At 49.0% G+C, this 16,589-nt stretch overlaps 1 protein-coding gene across 3 annotated transcripts in view; it reads right to left on the bottom strand.

Annotated features, from left to right (window-relative positions):
* Positions 1-16,183, bottom strand: part of LOC139580384 (RNA binding protein fox-1 homolog 3-like) — a 995,419-nt gene extending 979,236 nt beyond the window's left edge. For 2 of the 3 annotated variants that reach the window (XM_071409008.1, XM_071409009.1), the window contains exon 1: positions 15,650-16,183. The gene's annotated coding sequence lies outside the window, so the exon portion shown is untranslated. The remainder of the gene's footprint in view (positions 1-15,649) is intronic. The other variant, XM_071409011.1, reaches the window with a different exon arrangement.
* Positions 16,184-16,589: the final 406 nt, after the last annotated feature.

Below are 16,589 nucleotides of genomic sequence, written 5' to 3'. Positions count from 1 at the left end.
GATAGAGAGAGTTTTGTTGACGCTGAGAACAGACTGTATGTTTTTAAATACTATTCTTAATGTTCTCTGAACGTTACTAAAGGTTGGTGGTTTTTATGGAAGGTTTTCTTAAACGTTCTCAGAACAATTTGAGAACATGACTTTAAATAGAACCATGATGAAACCTGAAGGAAATGTTATGTTGAAGAAATTTCCACAGAATAACGCTGTTCCTTATTAATGTTCTCGGAACAGTGTGAGAACATTACTTTAAATAGAACCATGACGAAACCTTATGTTATGCTGAAGTACTGAAATTCACACAGAACAATGTTGTTTCTTAACATTCTCTGAATTATTTGAGAACATTCCCAAATTTCAAACCAGTTGGACAACGTTAATAAAACATTACCAAAATGGAAATGAAAGGAAACCATGTTTGAACTTTTAGGAAATGTTGTGTTAAAGTAATTAAATACCAAGAAAATAACGTTATTTTGTTGTTCCTTAAATGTGCTGAGAATGTTCCAAAGCCAAGCAACAATCCTGCACCATTCCCAGAACGTTGTGGAAAGGTTATATACAAAATAACCATAGAACAGCCACGCTCTCACCAAGCTCTAAGAAACATCTGGTTCTTAGAACGTTATGTGCTAGCTGGGACGACACTATGAACTTTATCCAGTACCAGGAAAGCTGGATAGTGCTCTGAACCAACAAACCTGAGAATTCCAGAATGAAACATGTAGAATTGGAACATAGACAATTATAGAATAGATTCTATAGAACATAGAATTCTCAGTAATCTATTGAATAGAACACTGAAAATTCCGGATTGGAACATAGACAATTCTAGAATAGAACTCAGAGTCCTGTTCTAATCGTTGTCTATACACCCACTCAGTGAGTGGAACGTCTCACACTCACTCACTCTCACTCTCTCACACACACACACACACACACACACACACACACACACACACACACACACACACACACACACACACACACACACACACACACACACACACACACACACACACACACACACACACACACACACACACACACACACACACACACACACACACACACACACCACCTCCTTTGGGATCCCTCGTACTCAAGTAAGATTTCCCGCTAGGTATCACAAGTCCGGGTGGTGGTGTGGGTCGGGCGCACACGCACACACACACACACACACACACACACACACACACACACACACACACACACACACACACACACGCCTGTGCTGAGGAAAGGAGCTTTCTCTCACGATTGTGGTAATGCGGTTAACACCTCGTTCACATGTAAATCTCAGTGTACACTCAGCTGTCTTAACCTTCTCTCTCCTCTCTCTAAAGCCATTCAATACAGCCTGTGAATACAGCTTCATCGCTCTTCTCTCAATACAGACAGACAGGCAGGAGAACCATACTCTGTCTCCCTGCATCTTAAATGGCACACTATTCCCTATTTAGTACACTACTTCCCTGTATCTTAAACTACAAAAGTGGTGCACTATATAGGGGAAGAGGGTGCCACTAGGGACGCACGACTATGTACAGCCTCGCTCTGATACGGCAACAATCTCTCTCTCTCAGGGTAGATTAGAGAAGTAGAAGGAGAACTGAAGAAGGAGAACTGAGCTTTCTGCATATTTTTATAGAATAATAAAATATACCGTTCAAGAAGAATGAACAAATAAAGAAGAACACTGTCTCACTCATCTTTATGTAATAATGAGTAAAGCTGGATGTTGTTGGATGTTGCCTTGCCGACGCACAAAATAAAACATCATATTTGGAGATTTAAATTAAGATATAATACACCATGTAAAGTCTACAACAATAAGGGACTGTAGGGTTTAGTCAATATATATATATATATATATATATATATATATATATATATATATATACACTGTATAAGCAGCCCGTTTATAATCAGTCTAATCGGTTACTTAGATGGATTAAATGTTTAATTAAAATCTTCAACAAATAATTAATTCTACGAAGTGTTTGATATGTGGGAAGATTTGGGGTTTATTTCAGAATGACGCAAATGGATGTAATTGCATGCAATCATTTTTAAGCAAAAATGTTTTGTAGTCTAATTCCATTCCTCTCCCTCTCTCTGCATAGAACAATCTGTCTTTTCTCTATTTACAGGCAATGTAACATTCTACTGCAATGTTCTGTTAGATAGCATTTAGCACACACACACACACACACACACACACACACACACACACACACACACACACACACACACACACACACACACACACACACACACACACACACACACACACACACACACACACACACACACACACACACACACACACACACTAAATCCCTAAAGCCTTTGTATAGCTTCCTGTCTAAAGTAAGGGCCTCCAGGGGATATGGCTCCTATTATTACTGTCCTCACCGAGACAGGCAAACACTCTCTCATCCCCTCACACACACACACACACACACACACACACACACACACACACACACACACACACACACACACACACACACACACACACACACACACACACACACACACACACACACACACACACACACACACACACACACACACACACACACACACACACACACACACACACACAACCTCGAACAGATGAAAACTAAAAAGGTATCTTCACAAGCTATAATTTTCTAAACCTCAAACTCACATCACACAGTCTCCGTAGCTCCATATAGAAAATCCTTGTTATGTACGACTACAAAGAAATACAGTGATATGCTGAGAAATACAGCAAAAATCTGAGAAATAGGCCTACAGAGAAAATGCCTGCATAAGCTTCAGACACCTTGTCTACCACACTCCCCATGTACAGTGCCTTCAGAAAGTATTCATACCCCTTGACTTATTCCACATTTTGTTGTGTTACAGCCTGAAAAGAATCCGCAGAAGGAATACACCCGGATCATCGTATCAAATACATTTTTATTGGTCACATACAACATGTTTAGCCGATGTTATTGCGGGTGTAGCAAAATGGTTGTGTTCCTAGCTCCAACAGTGCAGTAATATCTAACTATTCACAACAATACACACAAATCTAAAGTAAAAGAATGGAGTTTAAAAATATATAAATATTAGGATGAGCAATGTCAGAGTGGCATTGACTAAAATACAGTAGAATAGAATACAGTATATACATATGAGATGAGTAAAGCAGTATGTAAACATTATTTAAGTGACTAGTGACCAGTGATTCCATGTCTATGTCTATAGGGCAGCAGCCTGAAAGGTGCAGATTTGCGTAACCGTGTGGTAGCTGGCTAGTGATGGCTATTTAACAGTCTGATGACCTTGCGATAGAAGGTGTTTTTCAGTCTCTAGGTCCCAGCTTTGATGAATCTGTACTAACCTCGCCTTCTAGATGGTAGCGGGGTGAACAGGCAGTGGCTCGGGTGGGTGAAGTCCTTGATGATCTTTTTGGCCTTCCTGTGACATCGGTGCTGTAGGTGTCCTGGTTGGCAGGCAGTGTGCCCCCGGTGATGCGTTGGGCAGACCTCATGTCATGTCTACTCCCGCTTCTCTCATCCGGTGTTCTACATCGTCGGTATACTAACCACCGGTTCTGGGATCCATCATTACGCACACCTAGCGTCAATCATTACGTGCACCGGTACGTCATCATGAGGCACACCTGGACTCCATAATCTCACTTATTACCTCCCCTGTATCTAGCACTCCCTTATGTTCCTTCCCCAGTAAGTATTGATCTTGTGTTCATGCAAAGACACTACTGTTATGTTGTCTAGTTCCTTTTTTTATTTTTTTTTACGTTTCACCCTTCTCGACTCACAGCGCCTTCGTTACACCGCACCACCCTCTGGAGAACCTTCATTACACCGCATCACCCTGTGGAGAACCTTCGTTACACCGCACCACCCTCTGGAGAGCCTTCGTTACACCGCACCACCCTCTGGAGAACCTTCGTTACACCGCACCACCCTCTGGAGAGCCTTCGTTACACCGCACCACCCTCTGGAGAGCCTTCGTTACACCACACCACCCTCTGGAGAGCCCTTCGTTACACCGCACCACCCTCTGGAGAGCCTTCGTTACACCGCACCACCCTCTGGAGAGCCTTCGTTACACCGCACCACCCTCTGGAGAGCCTTAGTTACACCGCACCACCCTCTGGAGAGCCTTCGTTACACCGCACCACCCTCTGGAGAACCTTCGTTACACCGCACCACCCTCTGGAGAGCCTTCGTTACACCGCACCACCCTCTGGAGAACCTTCGTTACACCGCACCACCCTCTGGAGAGCCTTCGTTACACCGCACCACCCTCTGGAGAACCTTCGTTACACCGCACCACCCTCTGGAGAGCCTTCGTTACACCGCACCACCCTCTGGAGAGCCTTCGTTACACCGCACCACCCTCTGGAGAGCCTTCGTTACACCGCACCACCCTCTGGAGAGCCCTTCGTTACACCGCACCACCCTCTGGAGAGCCTTCGTTACACCGCACCACCCTCTGGAGAGCCTTCGTTACACCGCACCACCCTCTGGAGAGCCTTCGTTACACCGCACCACCCTCTGGAGAACCTTCGTTACACCGCACCACCCTCTGGAGAGCCTTCGTTACACCGCACCACCCTCTGGAGAGCCTTTGTTACACCGCACCACCCTCTGGAGAGCCTTCGTTACACCGCACCACCCTCTGGGGAGCCTTCGTTACACCGCACCACCCTCTGGAGAACCTTCGTTACACCGCACCACCCTCTGGAGAGCCTTCGTTACACCGCACCACCCTCTGGAGAGCCTTCGTTACACCGCACCACCCTTTGGAAAGCCTTCCTTACACCGCACCACCCTCTGGAGAGCCTTCGTTACACCGACCCACCCTCTGGAGAACCTTCGTTACACCGCACCACCCTCTGGAGAACCTTCGTTACACCGCACCACCCTCTGGAGAACCTTCGTTACACCGCACCACCCTCTGGAGAGCCTTCGTTACACCGCACCACCCTCTGGAGAGCCTTCGTTACACCGCACCACCCTCTGGAGAGCCTTCGTTACACCGCACCACCCTCTGGAGAGCCTTCGTTACACCGCACCACCCTCTGGTGAGCCTTCGTTACACCGCACCACCCTCTGGAGAACCTAAGTTACACCGCACCACCCTCTGGAGAACCTTCGTTACACCGCACCACCCTCTGGAGAGCCTTCGTTACACCGCACCACCCTCTGGAGAACCTTAGTTACACCGCACCACCCTCTGGAGAACCTTCGTTACACCGCACCACCCTCTGGAGAGCCTTCGTTACACCGCACCACCCTCTGGAGAGCCTTCGTTACACCGCACCACCCTCTGGAGAACCTTAGTTACACCGCACCACCCTCTGGAGAACCTTCGTTACACCGCACCACCCTCTGGAGAGCCTTCGTTACACCGCACCACCCTCTGGAGAGCCTTAGTTACACCGCACCACCCTCTGGAGAACCTTCGTTACACCGCACCACCCTCTGGAGAGCCTTCGTTACACCGCACCACCCTCTGGAGAGCCTTCGTTACACCGCACCACCCTCTGGAGAACCTTCGTTACACCGCACCACCCTCTGGAGAGCCTTCGTTACACCGCACCACCCTCTGGAGAGCCTTCGTTACACCGCACCACCCTCTGGAGAGCCTTCGTTACACCGCACCACCCTCTGGAGAACCTTCGTTACACCGCACCACCCTCTGGAGAACCTTCGTTACACCGCACCACCCTCTGGAGAACCTTCGTTACACCGCACCACCCTCTGGAGAGCCTTCGTTACACCGCACCACCCTCTGGAGAGCCCTTCGTTACACCGCACCACCCTCTGGAGAGCCTTCGTTACACCGCACCACCCTCTGGAGAACCTTCGTTACACCGCACCACCCTCTGGAGAACCTTAGTTACACCGCACCACCCTCTGGAGAACCTTCGTTACACCGCACCACCCTCTGGAGAACCTTAGTTACACCGCACCACCCTCTGGAGAACCTTCGTTACACCGCACCACCCTCTGGAGAACCTTAGTTACACCGCACCACCCTCTGGAGAACCTTCGTTACACCGCACCACCCTCTGGAGAGCCTTCGTTACACCGCACCACCCTCTGGAGAGCCTTCGTTACACCGCACAACCCTCTGGAGAACCTTAGTTACACCGCACCACCCTCTGGAGAACCTTCGTTACACCGCACCACCCTCTGGAGAGCCTTCGTTACACCGCACCACCCTCTGGAGAGCCTTAGTTACACCGCACCACCCTCTGGAGAACCTTCGTTACACCGCACCACCCTCTGGAGAGCCTTCGTTACACCGCACCACCCTCTGGAGAACCTTCGTTACACCGCACCACCCTCTGGAGAGCCTTCGTTACACCGCACCCACCCTCTGGAGAGCCTTCGTTACACCGCACCACCCTCTGGAGAGCCTTCGTTACACCGCACCACCCTCTGGAGAGCCTTCGTTACACCGCACCACCCTCTGGAGAGCCTTCGTTACACCGCACCACCCTCTGGAGAACCTTCGTTACACCGCACCACCCTCTGGAGAGCCTTCGTTACACCGCACCACCCTCTGGAGAGCCTTCGTTACACCGCACCACCCTCTGGAGAGCCTTCGTTACACCGCACCACCCTCTGGAGAGCCTTCGTTACACCGCACCACCCTCTGGAGAACCTTCGTTACACCGCACCACCCTCTGGAGAGCCTTCGTTACACCGCACCACCCTCTGGAGAGCCTTCGTTACACCGCACCACCCTCTGGAGAGCCCTTCGTTACACCGCACCACCCTCTGGAGAGCCTTCGTTACACCGCACCACCCTCTGGAGAACCTTCGTTACACCGCACCACCCTCTGGAGAGCCTTCGTTACACCGCACCACCCTCTGGAGAGCCTTCGTTACACCGCACCACCCTCTGGAGAACCTTCGTTACACCGCACCACCCTCTGGAGAGCCTTCGTTACACCGCACCACCCTCTGGAGAGCCTTCGTTACACCGCACCACCCTCTGGAGAACCTTCGTTACACCGCACCACCCTCTGGAGAGCCTTCGTTACACCGCACCACCCTCTGGAGAGCCTTCGTTACACCGCACCACCCTCTGGAGAACCTTCGTTACACCGCACCACCCTCTGGAGAGCCTTCGTTACACCGCACCACCCTCTGGAGAGCCCTGCGGTTGTGGGCAGTGCAGTTGCCGTACCAGGCAGTGATACAGCCTGACAGGATGCTCTCAATTGTGCATCTGTAGAAGTTTGTGAAGATCTTAGGGGCCAAGCCGAATTTCTTCAGCCTCCTGAGGTTGAAGAGATGCTGTTGGTGGACATCTTGAAGCAAGTGGGGACAACAGACTGGGATAGGGAGAGATTGAATATATCCATAATCACTCCAGCCAGCTGGTCTGTGCATGCTCTGAGGATGCGGCTAGGGATGCCATCTGGGCCGGCTGCCTTGCGAGGGTTAACATGTTTACATGTCTTCCTCACGTCGGCCACAGAGAACGAGAGCCCACCGTCCTTGGGTGGCACTGTGGTATCCTCAAAGCAGGCGAAGAAGGTGTTTAGCTTGTCCTGGAGACAAAGATGTCGGTGTCCGCGATGTGGCTGGTTTTCCCTTTTAGTCCTTGATTGTCTATAGACCCTGCCACATAAGTCTTGTGTCTGAGCCGTTGAATTGCGACTCCACTTTGGCTCTGCACTTACGTTTTGCCGGTTTGATTGCCTTACGGAGGAAATAACGATATTGATTGTATTGATTGTACAAAATACTGCACAGTTGCTTAGGAGCTAGAATGTCTGTCGGCGCCATCTTGCCTGATCACCCGCAAACACAGTTAGTTCACTTTAAGTCCAGCCACATACAAAAAGCATAATCACTTTGTTCGTTGTCCCCCTAGAGTCTATTGACGCACCGGTGCGTCAATCTATCAAACATAATAAAAGAAATCCCCATAAAAATCCATCAGTTTTGAATGGGCTGCGTCTTAATCCACCGCATCCGCCTATGTCGTCCTTCCTAATCTGCGATGGAAAGAGGCAGAGTTACAGCGCTGTTTGTCAGACCAGGAGACATCGCTAAAATTTGCAGCATCCAAACTCCATGGAATGGGGAGACTCTCACGAGCAAGATGCTGTTGTCCGTTTTGCTCTACGACCCACCAATGGAAGTATGGAAGTCGTTTTGTGCCAACAAAAATAAGGGGTTAAATACGTGGAAAAATATATATACTGTAGATATATTTCTTACATTTTAAAACCTTATTACTTATGTTTATTTTTTTTACTGTGATTTTTGCCATTTATGAATGTATTATTCAATGCGTTTCTATGGGCAATATTACTAAAGGCCAAATTCGTCATAATATTTAGGCTTGCCCTAGCATATTTAGGCTTGCCTTACCAAAGTGGTTGACTACTTATTGACTCAAGAATTATGACATGTCTATGGAAGGGGGTGAGAACCGTGAGCCTCCCAGGTTTTGTATTGAAGTCAATGTAACCAGAGGAGAACAGAAGCTAGCTGTCCTCTGGCTACACCATGATGCTAACCCAGAGAGTGCTGTTGAGGCTACAGTGGAACTTCATTGCAAAACAGTGGGTTTTAATCAGTTATTTGGTGATATTTAGTATAGTTTTATCTAAAAAGTATAACTTTTTTAATGTTTCACTATTTATATTTTATGAAATTCACTGAACAGAATGATCCTCCTTTTCCAGCCTCCACTGCATTGTAGTGACTGGGTGTATAGATACACCATCCAAAGTGTAATTAATAACTTCACCATGCTCAAAGGGATATTTAATGTGTGCTTATTTTTACCCATCTACCCATAGGTGCCCTTCTTTGCAAGGTGTGCAAAACCTCCCTGGTCTTTGTGGTTGAATCTGTGTTTGAAATTCACTGCTCAACTGAGGGACCATACGGATAGTTGTATGTGTGAGGTACATAGATAAGGTAGTCATAAACAAACAATGTTAAACGTTATTACTGCACAGTGATTCCCAGCAACTTATTATGTGACTTGTTGAGCAAAATAGTATACCTGAGCATATTAAGGCTTGCCCTAACAAAGTGGTTGACTACTTATTGACTCATTTCAGCTTTTCATTTTTTTGAAATTTGTAAAAACATAATTCCACTTTGATATTATGGGCTATTGTGATGGCATGATGGGGTATTGTGATGTCATGATGGGGTATTGTGATGTCATGCTGGGGTATTGTGATGCCATGATGGGGTATTGTGATGTCATGATGGGGTAATGTGATGTCATGATGGGGTATTGTGTGTAGACCAGTAACACAAAATCTAAATTTATCCTTTTTAAATTCAGGCTGTAACAACAAAATATGGAAAACGTCAAAGGTTATGAATCCTTTCTGAAGGCGCTGTGAGCCCAGAATCTACCCGCAAACACTGCCCACACACACTCTCAGAGATACAGTACACACACTCCAGAATCTACCCGCAAACACTGCCCACACACACTCTCAGAGATACAGTACACACACTCCAGAATCTACCCGCAAACACTGCCCACACACACTCTCAGAGATACAGTACACACACTCCAGAATCTACCCGCAAACACTGCCCACACACACTCTCAGAGATACAGTACACACACTCCAGAATCTACCCGCAAACACTGCCCACACACACTCTCAGAGATACAGTACACACACTCCTGAATCTACCCGCAAACACTGCCCACACACACTCTCAGAGATACAGTACACACACTCCAGAATCTACCCGCAAACACTGCCCACACACACTCTCAGAGATACAGTACACACACTCCTGCAGACATTCTCAATGCAAACAGCAGAACACCCCCACAGATACACACACCCCCACAGATACACACACTCTGGCAGATTCACACACATACACTCACACTCACGCACACTCTTTACAGATACATACGCTCCTGCTCACAAACACACTCTCTTGACGACTAACACTTATGCCAATGTACTGTACACATACACCCGGCCCCGATGACATGCTAAAGGCCCACGGACGTTTTTCTGTGAGCTGTTGGTCTAGAAAGACAGAATGTGACAAATAACTAAATGTATTTGACTCCACAAAGAAAGTCCATTCCGTTTTTATTTACTATAATTGTTTTCACATGGACTGGATTGAATACAGAGAAAATATGTTCTATGGACACCCTGTCACGCTAGATATGTGTACCACATACACACACACAAACGACACGTACAAAATTCTGACTACGACAGACAAAAGATTCTGAGTTGGAAAAAGTCCTCAGGAATGGTAATAATCCCCCCATGTCTGTCTCTCTCTCTCTCTCTCTCTCTCTCTCTCTCTCTCTGTCTCTCTCTCTCACACTCTCTCGCACTCTCTCTCTCTCTGTCACGACTTCCGCCGAAGTCGGCTCCTCTCCTTGTTCGGGCGGCGTTCGGTGGTCGACGTCACTGGCTTTCTTGCCATCGCCGCTCCATTTTTCATGTATCCATTTGTTTTGTCTTGTTCCCTGCACACCTGGTTTTCATTTTCCCAATCAATCCAGGGAGGATGATGGGACAGCCGCACAGTGCCAGGGGTTCCTTTTACAACTGGACCTGTACCTGGCCACCGTTCACCCAGCTCCCTCAGGAAGGGAGAGAGTATCCGCCCTCGTCTCATGCCTCTCGGGGAGAGCTCTGGAGTGGGCTAAAAACGCCGTGTGGGGAGAGGAAGACGCGGCGTTGGACCACTTCGAGGAGTTTACCCGCCGTTTCCGGGCCGTCTTGAACGACTCTTCCATTTGAGAAAGGGGACGAGGAGCGCACAGGATTTTCCACACCTTGACCGCCGGAGCAGGATGTAACGACAGGGCCCTCATCGACCACTATCGATGCAGCTTACGTGGGGACGTCCGACGGGAGTTGGCCTGCAGGGATGCCACCACCAACTCTGACCAACTGGTGGATATGTCCATCCGATTGGATAACCTGCTGGTCATCCGTCGACGTCCTGAGGGGGCTCTGTCGGTTCCATCTCCCAGCACTCCCGCTCCAGTGTCTATGGAGTTGGGAGGGGCTGCGCGTAGGGAGGCTGGAGGAGGAGCCTTCACGTGCACCATCTGTGGCCACAGAGGGCACACTGCCGGTCGGTGCCGGGTTGGTTCCTCTGGGAGTCGAGGCAGCAGGCAGGGCACTCTGACGTCACCCCAGGTGAGTATGCACCACTCTCATCCAGAGTCCTCTGTTGTCCACCTGTTTGTACCTGTTTGTTTCCCTGAGTTTTTCCCGCATTCCCAGCATAAGGCACTCGTCGATTCAGGCGCAGCTGGGAATTTTATTGACAGAGCGTTAGCACTTAGTTTAAGGATCCCCATTATTCCTGTAGATAGACCTTTTCCGGATCACGCTCTGGATAGTCGACCATTAGGGTCCGGGCTAATCAGGGAGGCCACCATCTCTCTGGCCATGGAGACGCAGGGGGGTCACGATGAGAGAATCAGTCTCTTTCTCATTGACTCTCCTGCGTTTCCCGTGGTACTAGGCCTTCCCTGGTTGGCTCGTCATAACCCCACCATTTCCTGGCAACAGAGGGCTCTCACGAGGTGGTCGCGAGTGTGCTCGGGGAGGTGTGTAGGGGTTTCCGTTGATGCTACCATGGTGGAAAGTCCAGACCAGGTCTCCACCGTGCGCCTTCCCCCAGAATATGCCGATTTGGCTCTCGCCTTCTGTAAGACTCAATTACCACCCCATCGACGGGGGGATTGTGCGATAAATCTCCTGGTAGACGCTGCACTTCCCAGGAGTCACGTGTATCCCGTGTCTCAAGCGGAGACGGTGGTTATGGAGACATATGTCTCCGAATCTCTGCGTCAGGGGTACATTCAGTCCTCCACTTCACCCGCCTCCTTGAGTTTATTTTTTGTGAAGAAGAAGGATGGAGGTCTGCGCCCGTGCATTGACTATAGAGGTTTCAATCAAATCACGGTGAGGTACAGTTACCCACTACCTCTTATCGCCACGGCGATTGAGTCAATGCACGGGCGCGCTTCTTCACTAAACTGGATCTCAGAAGTGCGTACAACCTGGTGCGTAACGCGAGAGGGAGACGAGTGGAAGACGGCATTTAGTACCACCTCAGGGCATTATGAGTACCTTGTCATGCTGTACGGGTTGATGAATGCTCCGTCAGTCTTCTAATCCTTCGTAGATGAGATTTTCAGGGACCTGCACGGGCAGGGTGTAGTGGTGTATATCGATGACATTCTGATATACTCCGCTACACGCGCCGAGCATGTGTCTCTGGTGTGCAGGGTGCTTGGACGACTGTTGGAGCATGACCTGTACGTCAAGGCTGAGAAATGCCTGTTTTTTCAACAGTCCGTCTCCTTCCTAGGGTACCGCAATTCCACATCAGGGGTGGAGATGGAGCGTGACAGCATAGCAGCCGTGCGTAATTGGCCGACTGCCACCACGGTAAAGGAGGTGCAGCAATTTCTAGGGTTTGCCAATTACTACCGGAGATTTATCCGGGGTTTTGGCCAGGTGGCTGATCCCATTACATCACTGCTGAAGGGGGGTCCTGTACGTCTGCAGTGGTCGGTTGAGGCTGACAGGGCTTTTGGGCAGCTGAGAGCTCTATTTACCTCGGATCCCGTGTTGGCCCATCCGGATCCCTCTTTGGCATTCATAGTGGAGGTGGACGCGTCAGAGGCTGGGATTGGAGCCATGCTCGCTCAGCGCTCGGGCACGACACCGAAGCTCCGCCCCTGTGCTTTCTTCTTGAAGAAGCTCAGCCCGGCGGAGCGGAACTATGATGTGGGGTACCGGGAGCTGTTGGCTGTGGTTAAGGCTTTGAAGGCGTGGAGACATTGGCTTGAGGGTGCTAAACACCCTTTCCTCATCTGGACTGACCACTGCAACCTGGAGCACATCCGGGCAGCTAGGAGACTGAATCCTCGTCAGGCAAGGTGGGCCATGTTCTTTACCCGTTTTGTGTTTACCCTGTCCTACAGGCCATGTTCCCAGAATGGCAGATGTATGACTGTATGACACAGAGGAGCGGATCAGACTCCTATTCTCCTGGCCTCCTGCCTGGTAGCGCCGGTCGAGTGGGAGCTGGACGCGGACATTGAGCGGGCATTGCGTACTGAGCCCGCTCCACTCCAGTGTCCCGTCGGACTTCAGGACGATCCGTCTGCTGTCCGTGACCAGTTGATCAATTGGGTCCACACATCACCCTCCTCTGGTCATCCGGGGATCGGTCAGACGGTGCGCTGTCTGTCTGGGAAGTACTGGTGGCCCACCTTGGCTCGGGATGTGAGGGTTTATGTTTCCTCCTGCTCAGTGTGCGCCCAGTGTAAGGCTCCTAGACCCCTGCCCAGAGGTAAGCTACATCCCTTACCTGTTCCACAACGGCCTTGGTCACACCTGTCGGTTGATTTTCTAACGGATCTTCCTCCCTCACAGGGGAATACCACGATTTTGGTCGTTGTAGATCGTTCCTCTAAGTCCTGTCGTCTCCTCCCTCTGCCCGGTCTCCCTATGGCTCTACAAACTGCGGAGGCCCTGTTTACACACATCTTCCGGCACTACGGGGTGCCTGAGGATATAGTGTCTGATCGAGGTCCCCAGTTCACTTCGAGTCTGGAGGGTGTTCATGGAACGTTTGGGGGTCTCGATCAGCCTTACCTCGGGTTTCCACCCCTAGAGTAATGGGCAGGTGGAGAGAGTGAACCAGGATGTGGGCAGGTTTCTGCGGTCCTATTGCTAGAACATGGCCGGGGGAGTGGGCATCCATTTTTCATGTATTTCATGTATCAAATTGTTTTGTCTTGTTCCCTGCACACCTGGTTTTCATTCCCCAATCAATTCATATGTATTTATTCCTCTGTTCCCCATCATGTGTTTGTGTAGGATTGTTTGTGTTACGTGTATTTGGATATTGTGGATATTGTTACGTGCATTACTTTTTGTCTATGTTCCGTGTTTAGGCACATTTTATGTTACTTTGTGCTGTCATTTTGGACCGGAATAAAAAGTGCGCCTGTTCACTACACTCTGTTCTCCTGCACCTGACTTCCCCTCCAATACACACTCCACACTCCTAACCCCTCTCCCTCTCCCTCTCCCTCTCCCTCTCCCTCTCCCTCTCCCTCTCTCTCTCCCTCTCTCTCTCCCTCTCTCTCTCTCTCTCTCTCTCTCTCTCTCTCTCTCTCTCTCTCTCTCTCTCTCTCTCTCTCTCTCTCTCTCTCTCTCTCTCTGCTATCCTCAGCATCAACGCTGCACTCTACATCTTATCCCTCCTTAAACACCATCCCATATTTTATAAAAGACAAGTGAAACACTGAAATGAATAAATCTCATCTTACTGTGATGTCAGTGTGCTACACTGGTGATTCCACAAATCAGAGGCTTCGGTAGGATAGGGTAACCGGTCGGATATATCGATTGTTTCACATGTGAAAAATAATACAACATGCAGGAATAGTCAATATGGCTCTTCAGAAACTGTAAGACTGGAGAATCACTTAAGTCCCAGAAACAAAGTCTCAAATGTACACTGACTCATGTTGAGACACAGGAACCAGCACCTTTGCTCACACAAACGCTGTATATTCATTGAACATTATGTTTTTGGGTTTTATGTCGGTCTTGTGTCTGTTTCTGACCTTGCGGTTGGACCACTTCACATTGGTTTACTGTGGTATATCACAGACATTACACACAGGTACTGTACACACACACACACACACACACACACACACACACACACACACACACACACACACACACACACACACACACACACACACACACACACACACACACACACACACACACACACACACACACACACACACACACACACACACACACACACACACACACACACACAGCCCAGTGATGTCTCAGTCAAAACGTATACGTATGAACAAGCTAAAACATCCATGAAAATACTTTTCCAGCAAAAAGCATGAAATCAACTCAAATAAATACTCTGTACATCATTCTGTTTTTAGGAAGATTCCGTGGTGATGTAATGCAATGTTACATTGTTCTGCAGAGTACATAAAAGCGTGTGGCCTTCACACAGTTTTTCCCTACTGTAGTGTGAAGAAATGGTTGACTGTGATAGAGACGTGTGTGTGCATTTGTGTGTGTCTTCTGCATGCGCGTGTGTGTGTGTGTGTGTGTGTGTGTGTGTGTGTGTGTGTGTGTGTGTGTGTGTGTGTGTGTGTGTGTGTGTGTGTGTGTGTGTGTGTGTGTGTGTGTGTGTGTGTGTGTGTGTGTGTGTGTGTGTGTGTGTGTGTGTGTGTGTGTGTGTGTGTGTGTGCGAGTTCATACACTTGTGCGTGTGTGTGTGCTTGTGTGCTTGTGTGTGTGAATATGTGTGTGTGCGTGTGTGTTTGCGAGTTCATACACTTGTGCGTGTGTGTATACTATTTTGTTTGACCATTAGTATAAGTAGTGTGTGTGACTGTTCCTGCTTCTCTGTACAGTTACCACTATACCTGCTCTACAGTGCGTGTGTGTACAGTGTGTCTACAGTGTGTGCATGTACAGTGTGTGTAGTGTGTGTGTGTACAGTGTGTGTCATTCCTCCATGAGAAACACAGTTAGTACAGTAGTAAAATATATATAAAGAGAAAAGAAAAGAGTACTCACAGTTAGTCGTGGACTCCGAGTCGTCTCTCTTCTCCCTCTGTCCTGTTACTGAGCGCTGGCTCTCACTCTGCTGCTATTCTGTCTCTCTCTATCTCTCTCCCTCTCCACTGCTATCCCTGCACTGGACACACACACACTTAAGTCACACACTCACACGCTGCTCTGCTCTCCTCCGCTACCAAAGGAAGTGCTCAGATCACAGAACGAGAGAGAGCGAGTGATTGAGAAAGCGTGTAAGCGAGAGTGAGAGAAAAGTGGGCGAGCGAGAGAGAGAGGAGGAGGAGGAGGAGGAGGAGGAGGAGGAGGAAGAGGAGGAGTAGGAGAGGGGAAGAGGAGGAGTAGGAGGAGGAGGAGGAAGAGATGATGATGAGGAGGAGGAGACGGGAGGAGGAGGAGGAAGAGAGGGGAGGAGGAAGAGATGATGAGGAGGAGGAGACGGAAGGAGGAGGAGGAAGAGAGGGGAGTAGGAGGAGACGGGAGGAGGAGGAGGAAGAGAGGGGAGTAGGAGGAGATGGGAGGAGGAGGAGGAAGAGAGGGGAGGAGGAGGAGACGGGAGGAGGAGGAGGAGGAGAGTGGAGGAGGGGAGGGGAGGACTGTGTGTGTCTGAAGTGATCTGTTAGCCAGTTTATGATTCAGGAAGAGATGATTCAGATGCTCTACTGTTGCTAGCGTGTCTCAGTAGCACGGGTCTAGTGTGCTGTGCCTGTGCTCACACATCGCTTGGAGCCCCCCCCTCGTCACATTTGCAGTTTCACATGTAAGAAAACTCCACCTGTGAATATCTCACTTTCACAAATGGAATTGCAAGTTCTGTTTAAAATATAAGAAACTTTAACATGTGAAAATCTAATTCACATGTGGTGGTGAAATAGTATTATTCTCCTCACACGTGAAAAGTTGTTAACATATTGCAGTAGCAATGTTCCCACATATGGAAATT

The sequence above is a fragment of the Salvelinus alpinus genome, chromosome 7, assembly GCF_045679555.1.
Source record: "Salvelinus alpinus chromosome 7, SLU_Salpinus.1, whole genome shotgun sequence".
Taxonomy (NCBI): domain Eukaryota; kingdom Metazoa; phylum Chordata; class Actinopteri; order Salmoniformes; family Salmonidae; genus Salvelinus; species Salvelinus alpinus.
This window is presented reverse-complemented; position numbering and strand designations above follow the sequence as displayed.